Source organism: Homarus americanus, unplaced genomic scaffold (assembly GCF_018991925.1).
Source record: "Homarus americanus isolate GMGI-L3 unplaced genomic scaffold, GMGI_Hamer_2.0 scaffold15885, whole genome shotgun sequence".
NCBI lineage: Eukaryota > Metazoa > Arthropoda > Malacostraca > Decapoda > Nephropidae > Homarus > Homarus americanus.
The window spans coordinates 83,616-100,338 of record NW_024730186.1 but is presented as its reverse complement, the minus strand read 5'-3'; positions in this window follow the sequence as shown (position 1 = coordinate 100,338).

The window sequence follows — 16,723 nt, the reverse complement described above, 5'->3', positions numbered from 1 at the left end:
CAGACCCCACTGACCAAAGATACCACTGAAACATGTGTCACTCAGACCACAGCTGTTTAGTGAAGCGGGTGTTTCCCTGAATGTACATACCTACCGACAGTGTGTTATTGTGTCATACTACAGACACATTAGAATTATTCACACAGATGCAGAAAAACGCACTGTAATGATACGAACACACTAGAATGACAACAGAACCACAGCAGAGAAAACCCTCTCCAGCGACCACGAGAGAGAGAGATAGAGAGAGAGATAGAGAGAGAGAGAGAGAGAGAGAGAGAGAGAGAGAGAAATTTAACTGGAAGCGGCGGGTGTGAGTTGCGCTTGAAGTAACACCTTCTGCGGCGCTTACCATTGGTCCGGAATACTATCATGTCGCTACCACCACCGCCACTACCACCACTACCACCACCACCACCACCACCACCACCATCGCCGTCGCCGCCGCCGTCGTCGACTCCACCATCACCCGCCGTACACACACACACACACACACACACACCTCCTCCTCACTGTGTCGTAAAGATAAGGCGTTAAATATACATGTTACCAGTAGTTAAGAGACGGAGGACGGGCAGGAAGCGTTGTAAGAATTTGCGGGAGGTGACACAGGGTTGTAGAAGACGTTGTGAGGTTATAGTAGACGTCGTAAGGTTGTGGGAGACGTCGTAAGGTTGTAGAAATCGTTGTAAGGTTATAGTAGACGTTGTAAGGTTGTAGGGGACGTTGTGAGGTTATAGTAGACGTCGTAAGGTTATAGTAGACGTCGTAAGGTTGTAGAAATCGTTGTAAGGTCATAGTAGACGTTGTAAGGTTGTAGGAGACGTTGTAATGTTGTGGGAAACGTTGTAAGGTTGTAGGGGACGTTGTGAGGTTATAGTAGACGTTGTAATGTTGTGGGAAACGTTGTGAGGTTGTAGGGGACGTTGTGAGGTTGTAGGAGACGTCAAATTGTATAAAAGGCCCGAAAAATATCATCGTACTCGGTGGCTTAAATCATCGTACTCAAGTGTTAAATCATTGTATTCAGGGGGATAAATGATTGTACTTAGGGGATTATAGCATCGTACTCAGGTGTTAAATCATTGTACTCAGGGGATAAATTATTGTACTCAAGGGGTTAAAGGTGTTTTACTGAACTACTCACATTAGGGTCTGGGCATATATTGTACTCCAGTTTTGTCAATAAAGATATTTAATTAAGTATAAATTTTCTAATATATGTCTTTATTGTTCTCTGCAGGTAAGGAGATGAATGGATACCACATACACACATACACCCGAACGTCTTACAGGTGAGGCCCTTGATGTCTCTTACCTGTTGAATATAAAGAACTGATAAGGTTAGGTTAGGTGTGAGGACTGTTTGGGGTCTCTGGGGTGATCAAGGCCATGAGAACTGATAAGGCTAGGTCAGGTGTGAGGACTGTCTGGGGTCTCTGGGGTGAAGAAGGCCCTGAGAACTGGTAAGGTTAGGTTAGGTGTGAGGACTGTCTGGGGTCTCTGGGGTGGAGAAGGTCCTGAGAACTGATAAGGTTAGGTAAGGTGTGAGGACTGTCTGGGGTCTCTGGGGTGGAGAAGGTCCTGAGAACTGATAAGGTTAGGTCAGGTGTGAGGACTGTTTGGGGTCTCTGGGGTGAAGAAGGCCCTGAGAACTGATAAGGTAAGGTTAGGTGTGAGGACTGTCTGGGGTTCTCTGGGGTGAAGAAGGCCCTGAGAACTGATGTGTTAGGGTGAGGTGTCTCTGGGTGAAGAAGGCCCTGGAGAACTGATAAGGTTAGGGTGAGGATTGTCTGGGGTCTCTGGGGTGAAGAAGGTCCTGAGAACTGATAAGGTTAGGGTAGGACTGGTGGGTCTCTGGGTCTTGGGGTGAAGAAGGCCCTGAGAACTGATAAGGTTAGGTTAGGGTGAGGACTGTCTGGGTCTCTGGGGTGATCAAGGCCCTGAGAACTGATAAGGTTAGGTTAGTGTGAAGACTGTCTGGGGTCTCTGGGGTGAAGAAGGCCCTGAGAACTGATAAGGTTAGGTTAGGTGTGAGGACTGTTTGGGGTCTCTGGGTGATCAAGGCTGAGAACTGATAAGGTTAGGTTAGGTGAAGACTGTCTGGGGTCTCTGGGTGAAGAAGGCCCTGAGAACTGATAAGGTTAGGTCAGGTGTGAGGACTGTCTGGGGTCTCTGGGGTGATCAAGGCCCTGAGAACTGATAAGGTTAGGTTAGGTGTGAGGACTGTCTGGGGTCTCTGGGGTGAAGAAGGCCCTGAGAACTGATAAGGTTAGGTCAGGTGTGAGGACTGTCTGGGGTCTCTGGGGTGATCAAGACCATGAAAAGTCTCTTTAGGAGTAAACAATATCAATGTTATAGAAACAACAGACACTCTGACCTCACTATCAGGATTCTGTTATGGATTCAGTAATACGTATTTTTCATCCATATTTTGAGGGTTACGTCCTGTTGTCTTTCCTTGGTGTCCAGTTTGTTAAGAAAATACTGACAAGTCTTATAATTACTCATATGATTCGTTGATCAACAATTTTCACTGCGGTTTATTTTCAGAAGTTGATATTTTTTACATATGTATTGGATGTTTGTTGTAGAAAATATAATTAGAATATAGCCTGCACCATAGTCAATGTTGTGTGTTGTTGTACAAGTCGGGGTACAGCATCCAGCTCCTGTGTGTCGATATACAAGGAAATGAACACCCCAAACCACGTTCTGTGTAAGTATTCATATCTGTGTACAACCTCCAGCTTACTTTCCGTACTCTCTCTGTGCACAGGTTGGTATACATCCTTCAGCTCAGGTTACACATGGTGGACGAACACCTGTTGTTGTTCTTAAATCAATAAGGTGGAGGGAGATGTAGTTCTGACTTCAGGAGGGACGATCTCGAGTTACCACGGCAACCAGCGTGACTAGGCCGCCGGGACCCACCTCACACCACCTGTCGCGTTATGACAGCTGGCTGAAGTGTATTAATAGCCAGCTTTGTGGGGTGTGGGTAGTGTGGGAAGGAGAGTAAGGGAAGTGTGTATAGGAGGTGGGGTGAGGGTAGTGTGTATAGGAGGGTGGGGTGAGGGAGGTGTATAGGAGGGTGGGGGGTGAGGGTAGTGTGTATAGGAGTGGTGGGGTGAGGGTAGTGTGTATAGGAGAGTGGGGTGAGGGGGTGTATGGGAGGGTAGGGTGAGGGTATAGGAGGGTGGGGGTGAGGGTAGTGTGTATAGGGAGGGTGGGGGTGAGGGTAGTGTGTATAGGGAGGTGGGGGTGAGGGTAGTGTGTATAGGAGGGTGGGGGTGAGGGTAGTGTGTATAGGAGGGTGGGGGGTGAGGGTAGTGTGTATGGAGGGTGGGGGGTGAAGTAGTGTGTATAGGAGGGTGGGGGGTGGGGTAGTGTGTATGGGAGGGTGGGGGTGGGTAGTGTGTATGGAGGGTGGGGGTGAGGGTGTGTGTATAGGAGAGTGGGGTGAGGGTAGTGTGTATAGGAGGGTGGGGGTGAGGGTGTGTATAGGAGGGTGGGGGTGAGGGTAGTGTGTTAGGAGGGTGGGGGTGAGGGTGTGTGTGTGGAGGGTGGGGGTGAGGGTATAGGAGGGTGGGTGAGGGTAGTGTGTATAGGGAGGGTGGGGGGTGAGGGTAGTGTGTATAGGAGGTGGGGTGAGGGTAGTGTGTATAGGAGGGTGGGGGGTGAGGGATAGGAGGGTGGGGGTGAGGGTAGTGTGTAAGGAGGGTGGGGGTGAGGGTATAGGAGGGTGGGGGGTGAGGGTAGTGTGTATAGAGGGTGGGGGGTGAGGGTAGTGTGTATAGGAGGGTGGGGGGGTGAGGGTATGGAGGGTGGGGTGAGGGTAGTGTGTGTATAGGAGGGTGGGGGTGAGGGTATAGGAGGGTGGGGGTGAGGGTGTGGTGTATAGGAGGGTGGGGGGTGAGGGTATGGGGGTGGGGGGTGAGGGTAGTGTGTATGGAGGGTGGGGGGTGGAGGGTATAGGAGGGTGGGGGGTGAGGGTAGTGTGTATAGGAGGGTGGGGGTGAGGGTAGTGGTAGGAGGGTGTGAGGGTAGTGTGTATAGGAGGGTGGGGGTGAGGGTAGTGTGTGGGAGAGTGGGGGTGAGGGTAGTGTGTATGGAGGGTGGGGGTGAGGGTAGTGTGTAGGAGGGTGGGGGTGAGGGTGTGTATAGGAGGGTGGGGTGAGGGTGTGTGTATAGGGAGGGTGGGGGTGGTGGTAGTGGTGTATGGGAGGGTGGGGGGTGAGGGTAGTGTGTATAGGAGGGTGGGGGGGTGAGGGTAGTGTATAGGAGGGTGGGGGTGAGGGTAGTGTGTATAGGGAGGGTGGGGGTGAGGGTAGTGTGTATAGGAGGGTGGGGGGTGAGGGTAGTGTGTATAGGAGGGTGGGAGGGTAGTGTGTATAGGAGGGTGGGGTGAGGGTAGTGTGTATAGAGGGTGGGGAGTGGGAGTGCATGAGGGTGGGGAGGGTAGAGTGTATAGAGGGTGGGGGTGAGGGTAGTGTGTATAGGAGGGTGGGGGAGGGTAGGTGTATGGGAGGGTGGGGGTGAGGGTAGTGTTAGGAGGGTGGGGGGTGAGGGTATAGGAGGGTGGGGTGAGGGAGTGTGTATAGGAGGGTGGGGTGGGTAGAGTGTATAGGAGGGTGGGGGTGAGGGTAGTGTGTATAGGAGGGTGGGGGAGGGTAGAGGTATAGGGGAGGGTGGGGGGTGAGGGTGGATAGGAGGGTGGGGGTGAGGGTATAGGAGGGTGGGGGTGAGGGTAGTGTGTATAGAGGGTGGGGTGAGGGTAGTGTGTATAGGAGGGTGGGGGTGAGGGTAGTGTGTATAGGAGGGGTGGGGGGTGAGGTTAGGGGAGGGGGGGGTGAGGGTAGTGTGCAAGGAGGGTGGGGGTGAGGGTAGTGTGTATAGAGAGTGGGGGTGAGGGTAGTGTGTATAGGAGGGTGGGGGGTGAGGGGTGTGTGTATAGGAGGGTGGGGGAGGGTAGAGTATGGAGGGTGGGGGTGAGGGATAGGAGGGTGGGGGTGAGGGTTAGGAGGGTGGGGGTGAGGGTATAGAGGGTGGGGGTGAGGGTATAGGAGGGTGGGGGTGAGGGTAGTGTGTGCGTGCATGGCTGATACATACATAGATGCAAAAAATAATACAAATGTGTGAAATTGAGGACATACATACATACATACATACATACATACATACATACATACTACATACACAGCCATCCAGGAGACATAATACGCTCATATACTAAGTCTATTAACTAACTCAGGTCCCTTAATACACTTCAATCTTCCTGTACGCAATTGTACTGCTACTGCGTATGCAAATTAATGCAGGTATATCACTGCTTTCATTAATATGTATCCTGCCAAACATTAATACATACCTCTGTATATTCATCTGTGTTCATGTTTGTTCGACAGGAATGTTCTGTAGTTCTGTTTATATTTATACGCAATCGATGGGTTCGTTACACACCTCAGTATCTTCCACACTCACACGTCTGGAGACCATCAGTGGGTATAGCAGTTAGCGGGTCGTGGTGATCGTTGACAAACACCCTGGGTATTTGGGCAGCGACTTGGGGTGCTTCTCAATTTGTTTAGGTGCCTAGGGTGGGTAATGGGAGGCCCAAAGTAGGTTGAAATGGTCTATTAATATATATATATATATATATATTTTTTTTTTTTTTTTTTTTATTTTTTTTTTTTATTTTTTTTTTTTTAATATATGTGTGTGGGGAAGTTGTTGGTGGTGGGTGATGTGTGTGGGGGAGGTTGGTGGTGATGGGTGATGTGTGGGGTGGTGGTGGGTGATGTGTGTGGGGAGGTTGGTGGTGGTGGGTGATGTGTGGGGGGAGGTTGGTGATGGTGAGTGATGTGTGGGGGTGGTGGTGGGTGATGTGTGTGGGGAGGTTGGTGGTGGTGGGTGATGTGTGGGGGTGGTGGTGGGTGATGTGTGTGGGGGAGGTTGGTGGTGGTGGGTGATGTGTGGGGTGGTGGTGGGTGATGTGTGGGGGTGGTGGTGGTGGTGTGTGTGGGGGAGGTTGGTGGTGGTGGGTGATGTGTGTGTGGGGGAGGTTGGTGGTGGTGGGTGATGTGTGTGGGGGAGGTGGTGGGTGATGTGTGTGTGGGGGGAGGTTGGTGGTGGTGGGTGATGTGTGGGGGAGGTTGGTGGTGGTGGGTGATGAGTGTGGGGGGAGGTTGGTGGTGGTGGGTGATGTGTGGGGTGGTGGTGGGTGATGTGTGTGGGGGAGGTTGGTGGTGGTGGGTGATGTGTGGGGGAGGTTAGTGGTGGTGGGTGATGTGTGTGGGGAGGTTGGTGGTGGTGGGTGCTGTGTGTGTGGGGAGGTTGGTGGTGGTGGGTGATGTGTGTGGGGGAGGTTGGTGGTGGTGGGTGATGTGTGTGGGGGAGGTTAGTGGTGGTGGGTGATGTGTGTGGGGAGGTTGGTGGTGGTGGGTGCTGTGTGTGTGGGGGAGGTTGGTGGTGGTGGGTGATGTGTGTGGGGGAGGTTGGTGGTGGTGGGTGATGTGTGTGGGGTAGGTTGGTGGTGGTGGGTGATGTGTGTGGGGAGGTTGGTGGTGGGTGATGTGTGTGTGGGGGAGGTGGTGGGTGATCTGTGGGGGTGGTGGTGGGTGATGTGTGGGGTGGTGGTGGGTGATGTGTGGGGGTGGTGGTGGGTGATGTGTGTGGGGGCTATTATCGTTGTTATATTATTTATTAGTACTGCTGATATATTATTATTATTATTATTATTATTATTATTATTATTATTAATATTATTATTATTTTTATTATTTTTATTATTATTATTATATATATTATTATTATTATTATTATTATTATTATTATTATTATTATGCAATGAAACACACACATACACACACACACACACTCACACACACACAACCACACACACACACACACATACACATACACCATCCATCAGCTGAGCTCCGCCTTGGCCCTGCCATCAGCTGCGCCATGAGTGATGAAGACAACAAGAAACTCAATAATAGCAGTGACAACAACAGTGATAACAGCAGTGACAACAACAGTATTGTATTTCTAGTCACAGCTGGATGAAAAAAACCGCAAAGACAGCAGTGTAAAAGTAACAGCAGTGTAGAAAGGATAGCTGCAAGTGGCAGTGTAAAATGATAGCAGTAGTGGCAGTGTAAAATGATAGCAGTAGTGGCAGTGTAAAATGATAGCAGTAGTGGCAGTGTAAATGATAACAGTAGTGGCAGTGTAAATGATAGAAATAGTGGCAGTGTAAAATGATAGCAGTAGTGGCAGTGTAAAATGATAGCAGTAGTGGCAGTGTAAAATTATAACAGTAGTGGCAGTGTAAAATGATAGCAGTAGTGGCAGTGGTAAATGATAACAGTAGTGGCAGTGGTAAATGATAGCAATAGAGGCAGTGGTAAATGATAACAGTAGTGGCAGTGTAAAATGATAACAGTAGTGGCAGTGTAAAATGATAACACTAGTGGCAGTAAAATGATAGCAGTAGGCAGTAAAATTATAACAGTAGTGGCAGTGTAAAAATGATAGCAGTAGTGGCAGTGTAAAATGATAGCAGTAGTGGCAGTGTAAAATGATAGCAGTAGTGGCAGTGTAAAATGATAACAGTAGTGGCAGTGTAAAATGATAGAAATAGTGGCAGTAAAATGATAGCAGTAGTGGCAGTGTAAAATGATAACAGTAGTGGCAGTGTAAAATGATAACAGTAGTGGCAGTGTAAAATGATAACAGTAGTGGCAGTGTAAATGATAACAGTAGTGGCAGTGGTAAATGATAGAATAGAGGCAGTGGTAAATGATAACAGTAGTGGCAGTGTGAAAATGATAACAGTAGTGGCAGTGTAAAATGATAACAGTAGTGGCAGTGTAAATGATAACAGTAGTGGCAGTGGTAAATGATAACAGTAGTGGCAGTGTAAAATGATAGAAATAGTGGCAGTGTAAAATGATAGCAGTAGTGGCAGTGTAAAATGATAACAGTAGTGGCAGTGTAAAATGATAACAGTAGTGGCAGTGTAAAATGATAACAGTAGTGGCAGTGTAAATGATAACAGTAGTGGCAGTGGTAAATGATAGCAATAGAGGCAGTGGTAAATGATAACAGTAGTGGCAGTGTAAAATGATAACAGTAGTGGCAGTGTAAAATGATACAGTAGTGGGTGTAATGATAACAGTAGTGGCAGGTAAATGATAGCAATAGAGGCAGTGGTAAATATTAACAGTAGTGGCAGTTTTAAAGATACTAACTTCACCCAATATTCAATGGGTCATCACAAGAGTGGGCATTCATTTCTTTGTACAAATTTTGTTCATGTTTTTGTTCATGTTTGTGTTCTTATTTGGTCAAAGCATCAGGGACTGGAACACAAATGTCTATGTTTGTTGTTGTTTTATTGTTGTAGTTTTAAAATACATTAAGTAATAATTAAGACACTAGATAATGAGAGAATTCGTGATTCAAGTTTTTTTCATTTCATTTCGTGTTATTGATTTAAATACACAAAGGTACTGTGATTTAACAATACAGTCAATGGGAACAACCTGTACACACACACACACACACACACACACACTCACTGGATGAATGACTGCGTACGCCACACCTTCGCTTCCTTCCCTTCCTAGAGTTTATGACCTTCGTGACCTTGGTGAGAGGCGGCATGCGGAAAGGTCAGGAGCAAAAGAACACCGCTTGTATACATCTTCGGCTGCCTATGTGTGTGTGACCTCTCGTGAGCGTCCATCAGTTGTTGCTGGGTGACGTGTGTAACTGTTGAGCCGCGTGTGTTATGGACGGACTGACGAACGGCAACACAATACCTCACGTGACGTTAAGATATCAGTCGAGAAAACGCACCAGCAGGAGAAAATAACAACGGTAATGGTGGCAACAGTGTGAGTAAATGACAACAACAGAGGCGTGAGTAAAGTGAATTAGCAGTAGTAGCAGTAGAAGTGGTAGGAGTTACAGCAGTAGAAGTAGTGGGGTTACAGTAGAAGTGGCAGGTTACTCAGCAAAAGTAGGAGTAGCGGCAGTAACGGTGTGGCCTCATAGGAGGTGTCGCCACTAGTTGATGTGATGAATGTTCCGGGTGGTGTAGACTTCTCTCTCTCTCTCTCTCTCTCTCTCTCTCTCTCATCTGCCCAGTTCAATATTTTACAGGGACAAATACAGGCAGCGGAAGGTGTATTTTACGCTGGGTGTTTCCTCATGTGTATCGACTCTGGGAAAGGACACAAGTTCTGCCTGTGTACTCTGTGTAGCTGGGCCCAAGTTGTCAGGTTGGGTGTGTTTACCCTGCCACGAGGTGTACCGCACGAACTTTGTGTATGTGTGTGTGTGTGTGTGTGTGTGTGTGTGTGTGTGTGTGTGTGTGTGTGTGTGTGTGTGTGTGTGTGGTTGTGTGTGTGTGTGTGTGTGTGTGTGTGTGTGTGCATAGATTGTATGTGCTGGTGTGTATACATAGCCTGTGTGCCGGGATGTATACGTAGTGTGTGTGTGTGTGTGGCGCGTTGGGCTGTGTGTACATAGGGTGTCATTGCTCCCACGGGTGGTAGTGGTGGTTGCTGGGGTGTTGAGTGGTCCCAGGCAGTGCTGAGGTGGGTATTGTTGACCTGCTAATTATAAGGGCTGAGGTGGCTGCTGCCTCTGGTCGACAACACCTGAGACGTGGTCCTGAGTGTGTAATTATTCTCAATACCTGGTGGCTGAGCCCTTTAGGATATGTTGGGGAATATACCAGAGTTTGTGAAGGTTTGTCCTGATACTGCGTCGCCAAGCATCTACAGGGGTATGGACCGTTCTCATGGACCGCCCCCTCATGGACCGTCTCTCATGGACCGTTCTCATGGACCGTTCCCCTGCGGACCGTCTTCCCCGGACCGTCTTGGGCGGACCGTCTCATGGACCGTTCTCATGGACCGTCTCCCCCGGACCTGTTTCGCCGACCGTCTTCCCGACTGTCTCGCGACCGTTCTCACGACCGTCTCACGGACCGTCTCGCGGACCGTTTCCCCGGACCGTTCTCATGGATTGCCTCCTCGGACCGTCTCCCTCATGGACCGTCTCATGGACTGTCTCATGACCGTCTCCCTCATGGACCGTCTCCCCATGGACCGTTCTCTCATGGACTGTTTCTCATGGACCGTCTCCTCTTTCCCATCCACCTCATTCCTTGACCCATTGAATACGAGGAGTCATCTCGGTCAGTAAGTTCTCTTAACTTATAAATCAATGTGACTGAACCTCCTGAACATATTGACTTAATTTACTAATTTTTTGAGAAAATAAAGGAGAGTCCCATAGATATAAACATCCATTAGGGACTAGAGACGCAGCACCTAACCTAACTCTAACTCTAACCTCTGGTACTGTAACACAATTGAATATGGATTGTATATACATCACTGATAGTTACTGATAAGTTTATTTCGTAGTAGTATTAACATGTAAGTTTTTCAAATTACATCCACCTTATAGATATTTAGTCAGGCCACGTTAATGTGGTAACAACATGTACCAGGCCACGTTGATGTGGTAGCAACCATGTAGCCAGGCCACGTTAATGTGGTAGCAACCATGTACCAGGCCACGTTGATGTGCTTGCAGAGGTCGCGTGTGTGGCATTGTGAGTAAACAACCTGTCTCTGTCTCTGCTGGAAGTCATTATACGTCTGCCTTTATTGACATTCATCCCTCGTGTGATGGCAGATAAACTTCTCTGGCAGGCACCTGACGGGATCACCGGGCAGGGATCTGACTCCACCCTCACCAGGCAGGCATCTTACTCCACCCTCACCAGGCAGGCACTACCCATCTCCTCACCAGGCAGGCATCTTCCCTCTATCCTCACCAGGCAGGCATCTTACTCCACCCTCACCAGGCAGAGCATCGTACTCCACCCCTCCCAGGCAGGCATCTTCTCTTCTCCCACCAGGCAGGCATCTTACTCCACCCCACCAGACAGGCACTTCTCCACCCCCACCAGGCGGGCATCTTCCTCCACCCTCTCACCAGACGGGCATCTTCCTCTATCCTCACCCAGGCGGGCATCTTACTCCACGCATTGCCAGAGGCAGGCATCTTACTCCGCCTCACCGGGCAGGCATCTTCTCCACCCTCACCCAGGCAGGCATCCTTCCTCTATCTCTTGGGCAGGCATCTTACTCCACCCTCACCAGGCATGCATCTTACTCCACCCTCACCAGGCAGGCATCTTACTCCACCCTCACCAGGCATGCATCTTACTCCACCCTCACCAGGCAGGCATCTTACTCCACCCTCACCAGGCAGACATCTTCATCTACCCTCACCAGACAGGCATCTTACTCTCCCCTCACCAGGCAGACACCTTTCTCTACCCTCACCAGACAGGCATCTTATTCTACCCTCACGAGGCATACATCTTACTCTTCCCTCACCAGGCAGACATCTTCCTCTACCCTCACCAGACAGGCATCTTACTCTCCCCTCACCAGGCAGACATCTTTCTCTACCCTCACCAGTCAGGCATCTTATTCTACCCTCACCAGGCATACATCTTACTCTCCCCTCACCAGGCAGACATCTTCCTCTATCTTCACCAGGCAGGCATCTTACTCTCCCCTCACCAGGCAGGCATCCATCTTACTCCACCCTCACCGGGCAGGCATCTTATTCTACCCTTACCAGGCAGACATCTTACTCTCCCCTCACCAGGCAGACATCTTCCTCTACCCACACCAGACAGGCTTCTTATTCTACCCTCACCAGGCAGACATCTTACTCTACCCTCACCAGGCAGACATCTTACTCTACCCTCACCGGGCAAGCATCTCACTACTATGCCTGGCCTAACTACCAGCCCGCGCCTGCCTTCATTAAGAGAACTTCTTGCTGAGACCTGTGACTCACGCTGCCGGTTACCTCTTGGTGGGGGCGTCGTCCCTGGGGTCGTCATCAAGGTGTGAACGACCAACAAAACACTGCGGGCGTCATTGGCTGATCAATTGTTATGTGTGTTAGTTGGTCGTATTGTTTTGGCTGGCGGGTGACGGCCACTAACGCCAAGTAGCATCCGTGAGGATAATCCCCGGCCAAAGGTTACAACAACAACACCCACGCCCACACGCCCCTCCTCCTGATAACACACCCGCGCCTCCGCCACTGCTGGCTACCTCTGACTTTTTTCCCCTACTCTTAGTGTTTACCGCCCCTCCCTCAGCACGAGTCTTGCTGGAGACAAACCCACTTAACGTTAAACAACTTCACTACAGGCAGAAAACAAGCGAACGCTCGTCTGACGTAGCTAACATAAGCTTACCATTATGTGAAAGCCAAGGGGCCGTTGAACTTTTGCTCTGGCGTTGTTAGTCTCTTTGATGGTGTGGGCCAACAGTCCATCACCCAGTCTACAGATGAGTGCTGGAAGCTCTTTCTTAGCTGCCCGGCCAGACCAAGAAATTATGTGGGACGTGAACAGCGGTGGTGGTTGGTAATGCTTGGAGGACTGAGGCGGCCGGGGTAAACGTTCCGCCACTCCTTGTTCATTCAGCTTCTTGTCCGGAATGACTCTCTTATTTTCTCGAATGAATGCATTTCCGAAACCGTATTTCCTTATGAATTCTTTTCCTTAGTAGTGTTATTAACATGTTATTTTAGAGGGCAAGTCTTATCTTGGAGGGTTATAACACTTTAGGTTCGGTGTAATATGAAACGCTAATATGGTAGTGAGGTTTCCGTCAGTTTGGTGAGTCACGACACGAGAGAGAGAGAGAGAGAGAGAGAGAGAGAGAGAGAGAGAGAGAGAGATTTTGTGTTCATGAGGACAGGTGGTGTAGGAATGTACACACCACCTGCATACATGACTTGAAATAACTAACATTGGGTGACTTGTGATTCTGTCTGTCTGTCTGTCTGTCTGTCTGTGCTGGGCCACACCTAACAGTAATGCATCACGACCACATTCCCATCCCTCCCTGACCACCAATGCTCCGGCCACCTCCCATCTCTCACCTAACTACCTGAGACCTTGTTCACTTGTTTGTTAGAATATATTACCGGCGCTGTGGTAACTAAAAGGTTTGTGAACTTCACTTTTCTTTTCCAATATGACCTAACTTACTTGATCTGAGCTAACTAACCCAAGTTAACCTTATCTAAATTGACCTAACCTAATCCTACCCCTCTCTGCCCTACTCTACCGTACCCTAATATAACTTGACCTAACCTAACCTAACCTAACCTAACCTATGAGAATTATCCATATAGACAAATGGTTGTATGGCAGCAAAGGAAACACAAGACCAGAGAGAACTTTACAGCAAACGTTTCATGACGAAGGACTTCCTCTGAGGTATGAGGGAGGCAGTTTAGTACTCAGGTGTGAGGCATGAGGGAAACAGTTTAGTACTCAGGTGTGAGGCATGAGGGAAACAGTTTAGTACTCAGGTGTGAGGCATGAGGGAAGCAGTTTAGTACTCAGGTGTGAGGCATGAGGGAAGCAGTTTAGTACTCAGGTGTGAGGCATGAGGGAAACAGTTTAGTACTCAGGTGTGAGGCATGAGGGAAGCAGTTTAGTACTCAGGTGTGAGGCATGAGGGAAGCAGTTTAGTACTCAGGTGTGAGGCATGAGGGAAGCAGTTTAGTACTCAGGTGTGAGGCATGAGGGAAGCAGTTTAGTACTCAGGTGTGAGGCATGAGGGAAGCAGTTTAGTGCTCAGGTGTGAGGTATGAAACAGTTTAGTACTCAGGTGTGGAGGTATGAGGATGCAGTTTAGTACTCAGGTGTGAGGCAGGGAGGCAGTTTAGTATTCGAGTGTGAGGTATGAAGCAGTTTAGTACTCTGGTGTGTGGGAAGCAGTTTAGTACTCAGGTGTGAGGTATGAGGAAGCATTTACTTCACTTGTTTACTACCCACGTGAACCAGGGACGGCCAGAAATGTGGGGTATTCGTATGCTGGGGCAGGTGGGCACGTACCCTCGACCTGGGCACGACTTGGTCTCAGGTGAAATACTGCACGTGGCTTCAATACCAGGACATCCCACCTGTGTTTAATATTAATCCTCTATTTTAGTATAAATCTAATATAAATTCTGTTTCTATGTAAGTATTGAATTTATCTTGTTTTAATATAAATCTTATATATAAATCCTCTGTTTTAATGTATAACGTGTGTGTGTTTAGCATAAGCGAGAACTGTGTGAATTACTTCAAGTCGAGTACACAATATATCCCCGAACACTCTTATGACCCCTGGGTAGGATAATCGGGTCGTCCCTTTTGTTGTCTTCGTTGTAGTAGACACACACACACACACACACACACACACACACACACACACACACACACACACACACACACACACACATACACACACACATCGGGTGTTGACTAAGTGAGATACAAAAAGATTACTCCAGCACCGTCTGAAGATTTGACAAATGTCTTCATTAACCAAGTATTAAAAATAATGTATTCATGTATTCAGACGACTTGGAAATTACTGTTGCTTCATGTCGTGTGTCCGGAACACCGTCTAGGAACTATTTTAACAAGGGCGGCTGCTGATTAACACATGCATATCATTATAAATATGGAACCTTAGCATATAAAAAAATATTTCATACACATGAGAAATATATGTGTGTGATTTTTTATTTATTTTTGTCGCGGACAGCAGCTAATTTATTGTCCACCCCCATACTCAACCTGTGAGCGGTAGCGCAAAAAGGTTTATCAGACCCAAGTGATCAGGATATTGTGGCGTTGAATGTTAAGAGTATTTTCAGTATATACAGTACATTGTTTGTTTGGTTCCGTACATAAGAGTTGGCCGAGCAAAATGTGGATGGATTCGTCATATATAGCTGTAGCTGATTTATCTTGCCATCATAGATAAAGTGCTGTGTCATTTCACACAGTGTACTTGGATCTGGCCCTAAAAAACTCGATGTTCTCAGTCTTAAGACGTGGTGTTGGAGTGTGTGGCCGTATGTCTGGCCACACACTTTACATTTAGTTTTGTTCACATCTGCTTGAGGGATATATTGCCAGAGGTACTTATATCCAACTTTAGTCGAGCGGTTACAACATCTTGTTACTTGTTCCATATACATGTTTTATTGATACATTTCATCATGGTAAACAAGTTTTTAAGGTTCTCTCTGACAGTTCTAGATTGTATTTAACAGTGTCTTTGTTGGAGGTGAGTTAAGCTAAGGCATCAGCTGTGTCATGTTTACTTCGACCTTTTGGAGAAGGGATCCACAGCAGCTTGATCCTGACTCTCTCGTGACAATCTCAGTTACCGATCAAGAGCATGTAGTGAGGATAAGGAGTCAGTTATGATGAGCCTGTCAGTGGAAGTGTCTTCAACAAGTTTTAGGGCTGTGAATTTGGCAAATAGTTCAGTTTGAACAGTAGAATGGCTGCCCGGTTATTAATTCTGGCTTCTTTCTCTGTTGTATTACCGTTAGGTTGAGTTACAGTGACATTACAGAGAACACCTACAGTACACTGATGGCTCTTAACACTGTCTGTAAGGGGGGGGGGGCAGGTAGTGTTTAAGAGATCCATCAGTGTACATGGTCTCTATGATATTATTTTCAGTCTGTAGAATATGTATGTGTTTAAGAGCTCTCACTTTGGTGGTAAAATGGTGGTAGGGACTGTGTATGGGGCAGTCGTTTGGGCGGGTATGTGAGTGTTATGATGACGACGGGAATTGTCCGCCGGGGTGGCAGGAAGCGCTGCTGCATAACTTTGACTACACTAATGTAACACTGAAACAGTGCAGCAGCCTTAATGTTGGTGAGGTAACCGCTTATGCAGTTTAACAACCGATCTCCTACATTCATTTTGGCTAGATCGTACAATATAAATTGCTTATTGGCAATATCAAATGCAGCTTCTAAGTCAAGAAATGTGGTGTATCTGTGCCTTTCATCCCCATGCACAGTTAGGAATGTGGTAATGCATTATGTACACCTTTACCATGGGTGAAGCCATTTATGTTAGGAGACATGTGTTCTCTGGTTTTGTACAAGAGTCTGTCGAGAACCATCCTCTCAAAGTGTGTGGGTTCAGGCTGTTGACATATTTTTCCCATGCATTATGTCTTAAAGTTCATTCGCGAGCCCAAGGACTGCAGCGAGGAAGGTTTGAAACAGTTTGAGGTGTTCTGAGGTGTTTGTAACCCTCACCAATCTGCCTGGCTATAGACTTAGGTTCTTTCAGTTTGTCGTCATCATAACACTGCTGTGGTCTGTTCTATTATGCTGACCACGTTTCCTCTTCTTTTGGGTATAGTCATTGTTAGTGAAGAACACATAAGTCTTGGCTACAAGAGCGTCATTAAAACTTTGTTAATTGTTCTGTGTGTGAGGTGGGGGTATTTGAGGAGCTGTGGTATTTGCTTGTATGTTTTTATCCGCCTTGCACCATCATTTTGTGTGTGTGTGTGTGTGGACGGGATTATTGGGTGTTGTGACGTATATTACGACTGAGATGAACTTAAGAGAGATACTGAATAAACAGGATTACAGATGATAGCAAGACGAGATGACTGGATAAGGACTGGCTCGTGTGTGGGTGGCGAGGAATGCGCTACCTGGCAGACCTGGTGACGGGCGGCAGGTGTGTGAGGGCGAGGCACTACCACGCCCACGTCACTCTGAATACATCTGGTGACGGGCAGAAGGATTATATGTGATGACACGTCCACGCCATTAA